The sequence below is a fragment of the Perognathus longimembris genome, chromosome 21, assembly GCF_023159225.1.
Source record: "Perognathus longimembris pacificus isolate PPM17 chromosome 21, ASM2315922v1, whole genome shotgun sequence".
Lineage (NCBI taxonomy): Eukaryota > Metazoa > Chordata > Mammalia > Rodentia > Heteromyidae > Perognathus > Perognathus longimembris.
The window spans coordinates 10,139,219-10,146,604 of record NC_063181.1 but is presented as its reverse complement, the minus strand read 5'-3'; positions in this window follow the sequence as shown (position 1 = coordinate 10,146,604).

Sequence of the window (7,386 nt, the reverse complement as noted above, 5' to 3'; positions counted from 1 at the left end):
AAAGCTGGAAATGGCACTGTGTCTCAGCTGGTAGAGCACTACCTTTTAGCAAAAAGTAGCTCAGGTACAACACTCAGGTCTAGAGTTCAAGCCCAAGAACAGCAAAAGAAAGAAAAGAGAAACAGAGAGGGGGGAGGAAAGAGGGAAGGAAGAAAGGAAAGAAGGAAGGGAGGGAGGGAGGGAGGGAGGGAGGGAGGAAGGAAGGGAGGGAGGGAGGGAGGGAGGAAGGAAGGAAGGAAGGAAGGAAGGAAGGAAAGAAGGAAGGAAGGAAGGAAGGAAGGAAGGAAGGAAGGAAGGAAGGAAGGAAGGAAGGAAGGAGAGAGAAAAGAAAAAGCAAGGTAGAAAGAAGTGGATGAATCCTGGAAAGGCTCCACCCATCCTCAGGAAATACACAAACATTCCTCCCCTCTATTAGCCTAAGGGTTCCCATCCTTTCTTTTACCCTTTGTCTATGACTTCTGTACTCCCAATGGGAGATGCCGATTTATGAGCCATTACCCCAACGAGAAGCAGCTCTCACTTCTGCACTCCTTGTCCCTTCTCTGCTTCTAATGTTGGTGTTCAACTTCAGCTTCCTGCATTCTCTGAATGCCCTCACTTAGCTGTTTTCATGGATGTCTCATTATCCCAGCATGATTGGTTACACTGTTGGTTATTGGTCTATTTCATCTGCCCTCGGAGTTTAGAAGTAGAACTGGAAGTTCAAGCTTCTAATCAAAACTTCACCTTTCTGCCCACCAGCCTCTGCTTCTACAGCCATGTAGGGCCTGACAAGACTCCTCTCCTGAAGACGAGACAAGCCTCATCATTTAGGAAATTGCAAGGAGTTTGGAATTTCGTATCAGGAACCAGGTAAACACCAAATTCCTTTCCATGACATCATAGTGATACAGCCATGACGATGGGGTTCCTTCTAAAAACCAAAGGGCCGATCACCTTCACTGAATGAAGTCTGACTTCTTGAGCTCACATATGGAGACTGCACAGTCCTCTGTGGAGTCTCGTGTTCAAAGAAATACTTGAAAAAATGCTGTTCTTATGTTCAGCTTTTATTGTTTTTTTTTTCTTCTCAGAGATTCTCCTAGTGGTAGCCAGAGAGTAGGCAACGCTGGCAGCACTGAAGTTAGATGTCACCATGAGGTGTGTCTCTGGGGCATTCAGTCTGTTACTTTCTAGGATTGCTCTTGGGAGAAAACAGAGCCAAAGAAAACCAGAGTCCTCACCCCCTTGTTGAGAGCTGAGGGTGGAGCAGGGCCCACGGCTGGCCCTGGCTTTGACAAACTAAAGGTAGAGAAAGGATAAAGATGGAGACAAGGACAACAGGAAAAGGGAGGGCAGGACACAGGGAATCAGTTTTGCCTAACTGTATGGAAGGACCACCCGCAATAATTAGTGAATAGTAATAAACTGGGACATCAAACTTAACAGGACCAAGGCAGATCCACTCAGCTTCCTGCTTCTGTAACTGAGCAATTGAGTGTGGACTCTACTGCCTTCTTCTGGAAAGAATGGGAATTGGCCTGTATCAGTGGTTGTGCAAAGCGTGTCAGTCATAGCCCTAGAATTGAGCAGGTGGCTCAGGAGGAAGGCGGGAGAAGCAAGGTGGCAGTAGATGAAGGCGACATGGTATGCTTCTGAAAATGTTCAGAAAGGTTTCTACAGCCTTTTCACTGAAAAATAATAAGCGGACTGTAGTAAATATTATTCGTGAGGAGAAGGTATTTTTGTCAAGGTAATGGCTTGTAGAGAGAGGAAAGAACTCAGACTCACCCTGAATTTAGATGCAGGCTCTGCTGCTTGCTCTGAGAGCAGGCAGCTCTGAGCTCACACTGGTTATTTAGCCTCTCAGGGTCAGATTTTTCCATCTGCAAAATGGCAGCAATAACATTCGGTGCAGGGGGGATAGAGTGAAGTGACAAAAAAAAATCCATTGGTGTCGGGGTGCTGGTAGCTCCTGCCTGTAATTCTAGCTACTCAGGAGGCTGAGATCTCGGGATCATGGTTCAAAGCCAACCTGGGCAGGAAAGTCCATGAGACTCTTATGTCCAATTAACCATCAGAAAGCCGGAAGTGGAGCTGTGGCTCAATGTGGTAGAGTTCTAGGCTTGAGGAAAAGAGCTCAAGGACAGCACCTAGGCCTTGAGTTCAAGCCCCATGACCAACAAAAAGAAATCATTGGTGGTGATGGTAGTGTTACATTGGGGATGGGGGAATACTGGCTGGGGTGATCCACCACAAGGCCACCTTCTTGGAGAGCTCAGAGGTAGTGTGCATTTCCATCTGAGGGATAATCACACACGCCACATTGATCAAGCACACATCTAAATTTTATACACTCTACTGATATATTACTCATACAATTTGTAAAACAAATGGAAGAGAGGGGAGGAAAGGAGAGGGAGAAAAAATAAAGGAAAACATGTTGAAAAGTAGGATTGTGTAGAAGAAATCTTAGATCTCCGTGCAAGATCTCTCTCTCTCTCTCTCTCTCTCTCTCTCTCTCTCTCTCTCTCTCTCTCTGCATCTTTAATTCTGCCCCCACAGCACCCTTTCTAAGTGCTGACTTCATGACCTCTGTAGGTTCTGGAAACTATGGGGAGAATTTCTGCTCAGCAAACAGAGTTAAAGTAGACAAACCTGCAAGTCGACTGGGGCAGAGGGAAAGCTGAAGAGGAAGCAGCAAGCGAGGGAGAGCAGTTCCAGAAAGAAGCAAACAGCGACTTTAGAAACAACAAAAGGTCGAGCTGAAATCAGACCCTCCTCAGGAATGCTACTTTGGTCATGATCCCAGATTTAGCAGCCATTTAGCCCCTTGTCGTATGAAAATACTTGGAAAGTCAACAGTGAAAATACTTGGTCTCCATTACCCTTAAAGGAAGACAGATTAATATTATGTCATTTGCAGGGAAATGGATGGATCGTGTTAAATGAGGTAAGCCAAGCTCAGAGTGACAAATGGCGCATGTTTTCTCTCATATGCAGAAGCTACATCTAAAATGCCAGGACCGAATAAATGATACAAGTCTCTAGGCATTCAAAAGCAGTGAGACCAAAGGAGGATACTCTTAGGACAGGAGCAGAAAGACACAATGTCTATCTATGTGCATCTGATCATACAAAATAATGTTTATCAAAATCAACTCTAGGAAATGAAATCAAAAGGTTTTTTTTTCTTTTCTACTGTTTTTGTTTTCTTTCCTTTTTGTTCTGTTTGTTCATTTATATGTCTTTGGGAGTATAAGGAGAGGCACAAAAATTGAGGGACAAAAGGTGAACATAATGCAGCAGTGGTACTCATTGGACACTACATTGAAAATGAACTATGTCACTTGTGGGAGGGGATGGGAGGGAAAACTGGGAGACAGGGAAGGAAGGGGTGACAGTATCCTAGCTATTCAGGAAGCTGAGATCTGAGGATCATGGTTTGAAGCCAGCCCAGAGAAGAAAACTCTGTGAGATTCTTATGTCCAATTAACCACCAGAAAACCAGAAGTGACGCTGTGGCTCAAAGTGGTAGAGCGCTAACCATGAGTGAAAAAGCTCAGGGACATCACCCAGGCCCTGAGCCCAAGCCCCAGGATGGACAAAATTAAAAAGTAAAAAAGAAATGTACTGTTTACCTGACTTATGTAACTGGAACCCTTCAGTACATCACCATTAGAATAACAATAAAAAGTGTAACGTAAAAGTAAAAGGAGAAAGACTAGGTGAAAAGATGACTAATTGAGAAAAAGCCTGTTCAAGGTCAGCACCATTGTATAACTGGATTCCACCTTCACCTTCTGCCCTACTTGAAGACTTTATGGGGCTTGGAATATGAGTGCTTGCCTTGTATACATGAAGCCCTGGGTTCGATTCCTCAGCACCACATATATAGAAAAAGCTAGAAGTGGCACTGTGGCTCAAGTGGCAGAGTGCTAGCCTTGAGCAAAAAGAAGCCAGGGACAGTGCTCAGGCCCTGAGTTCAAGGCCCAGGACTGGCCAAAAAAGACTTTGTGATGCAATACTGTCCAGAGCTGTCCTTCCTGGGGCAGGAATAACTGTATTCTTCTGGAACATCTCCTGAGGGGCCTGCCTGAAGAGCTATTTCCTACATAAGACATCTAAGTTGGAGGAGCACACAAAAGTGAGGCGTAGGGAATACATAAAGCAATGCCACAGTTGGTTCTTACTGTAGCTGCGTATCAGGTCCTCTAGGTACTCCTGCGCGTGGTGAGCTGTGGAATCATGCTGCACGAGGTTTCTTTCCCCCAGTGCATCAGCCTCTACATCTGTACCAGTGCATGGATAATGCATTGTGAGATGATCTTGGGATGGCTACCCTGTCACTAGGTGGTGGGAATCTTCCAGTTCCATTGTCAACTGTAGCACTGCCATTGTAACGGTCCACCCAATCCTCCACTGAGGCCTCTTTATGCAATGGACTCCCTTCTTGTGATTTGACCAGACTGTAAAATGACGCCATTTGGAGTTCAAATCCAAACAGGCCTCCTAAGGCCATGGTACCATGTGCTCTTCAACCTCCAGAACAAAAGCAGAAAGGACAAGAAAGGGGCAAGGAAGGAAGAGAAAGAGAGGGAGGAAAAAGAGGGAAGGAGGAAAGGCGGAAGGAACACACTTAATTTCCATTACTTTCCTGAAGCTAGGAGATCAAATTCCATGACAAGATGGTGTTTCTGAGGTGATGGTGGGGTGTTTGGGCAATCTTCCTCAGCTTTTTCTTGAGTTATTCACACAAACCCTCTTCCTGGAACTCACAGAAGGTCACCCCAAAATGATCTATAGGTGAGAGGGAACCATGAAAAGACCAATCTACAGAAATTCCAAGATGTGAAAGGATTTGTCCAGGTGCCACTGCCAGTGAGTGTCAGGGCTTGATTAGGAAGTTCCCATGCGCTGGTTCTGTCCTGACTCTCACCTCCTTCTGCTGGCCTGTGACATTCCTCCCTTAGGCCCTTCCCAGCGTGACAGGGCGAAGGGGGTGCTGCTATGGGCAAATGCCAGCCTGCTTCACTAGTTCTCTGACAAAGTTCTCTTCTTATACACAAAGTTAAAAAAAATAATGACTTGTATAAAGTTGTATAAACCTACATGAGCGAAGCTCAGCCCTCAAAGCTCAGCCTTCCCCCTCTCCTCCCATCCAGGGACCTCCCAGAATACCTTGCTCTCTCTCCACATCAGCTTCAAAGACTGGCATGGTAGTGCTGTCAACAGGAATAGGGCAACTCGAGCAACCGTCTTAGAACATTTATTCTTTCCCCTTGGGCTGTATCTTGGAATAATACACTCCAGAAAGAAGAATGCATTGGAAGATAATATTTTCCCATTGTCTTCTTAGTCTCCACTCCTTAGGACTAAGGAAGTGACTCCTTGTGACAGGGTCCTGAAGCCAGGAGGCCCCCATGACTGGGACTCTGAATGGTGTCAGCTCTGGCATTCACATTCAACCGCACTTGTACTGTACTGTTGTGTAGGCATGGTTTTGACCACACAGCCCGTGTTCATAGTTACCAGTGGTTCCACACTTTCTAGTTTTATCTTCATGCAACTTCAAAATCAGAGACACATATCACTCTAACTGGATGATGGTGTTAAGCCCGCCTGATTCTGCAAACGAGGAGCTTCTAGTTAATGACACACTCCTGAAATCATACCAACCCATCAGGTATTCACAGTCCAGGTGGGAAAGGTTTCATTAAGAGGCTCAGCCCAAGTATGTTTTAGGGTTTAAGAGTGTGTCCTGAACCCATCCACCTACAGAGTGCGCTCATCAGAACCAGGCATCCTTCTGGGAAAGCCTGGGTGGCCCCCGCTGGTAGGACAGTCGGCCCTGGTGGGGATGCCTACCTTGTCTCCAGCTCCATCCCCGCCATGACACCCATCCAGAACAGCAGCATCCCAGCCTCCTGGGGCTCAAATACATGCACACTGACTTTCATCGTGTGTGTCTGGTCTGCCTAATTAAATGGGAAGCCAGTTGGTGCCAAAGTAGTCATCTCTTCTGAAACTTCATCACCCAATAACCCTTCCTTCCTTCCTTCCTTCCTTCCTTCCTTCCTTTTTTTACTAATCCTGGGGCTTGAACTCAGGGCCTGAGCACTGTCCCTGACTTCTTTTTACTCAAGGCTAGCACTCTACCCCCTGAGCCACAGCACCACTTCCGGCATTTTCCTATATATGTGGTGCTGAGGAATCAAACCCAGGGCTTCATGTATGCAAGACTCTACCAGTAGGTCATATTCCCAGCCCTATTTCTTTTTCTTTTTTTTTTGGCCAGTCCTGGGCCTTGAACTCAGGGCCTGAGCACTGTCCCTGGCTTCCTTTTGCTCAAGGCTAGCACTCTGCCACTTGAGCCACAGCGCCACTTCTGGCCGTTTTCTGTATATGTGGTGCTGGGGAATTGAACCCAGGGCCTCATGTATACAAGGCAAGCTCTCTTGCCACTAGGCCATATCCCCAGCCCCAGCCCTATTTCTTTTAATGTAGCAAGATGTCGTCCTGGCTTTGGCATCTACCACATCTGCCCACATCCTGTCTTTTTGCAACAGAACATCATCTGGCTTACCATGACTAAATTAGGAAATAACTGACTCATTAACAGCTGTGAGCAATGCCTCATTCTGTGCTGCCTATTAGGAAATTTTCACAGGGAGAAATTTACGTCTTTGCATGAACTCTTGGGCCTGTCACTCACCTACTTTTATATATAAGACTCTTTTAAGGTTCAAGCAAAGGAGAAACAGAAGGAGAATCATGTGAAGGGAAGTAACTTGAGCATAAAAGAAACATTCTCTTTTCCTTTTCATTGGATAATGAAGACAATAGGGAGGACCCATCCACTAATGCGGAAGGCATGTTACCAGCTGGAGGTTTGGCTACCAAAAAACAAAATGAAACAGAAAACAATACAACAAAAAGAACACCTCTCAGTATTTGTTTTTTAAAAACAAAAACAAAACAAAGTTTACGAGTTGGCAAAACATTGAAGACACTTAACCCTCCTCAGCTCAGCAAGGTGGAAAAACCCAGGAAACAAAAGACAAAACTGTCCAGAATATGCCAGAGAACATCACAGCACAGATCAAGCAAGGCTTGTCAGTCACCAGTCAGGTTTCAGGGGCACGCTGCTCACAACCACCTCCAGGGAATGAGTCACCACTTGCCAAACTTCTCACAACTCAGGTTTTAATGGACCTCAGCGGCCTGGGAGGAGATCATTCTCTTCCAAAAAAAAGGTGGAGGGAGGAAATGGGTAATGCAGGTGGGAAGTGTGCCCACGCCTAGCATCCACGAGAGGAGAGGCGAGAGAGACAACACCCAGGGGAAAGAAGGAAAGCACTCCAACAGACCCCCATGATCTGTTTCTGAAACAAACAGTCCCTGAAA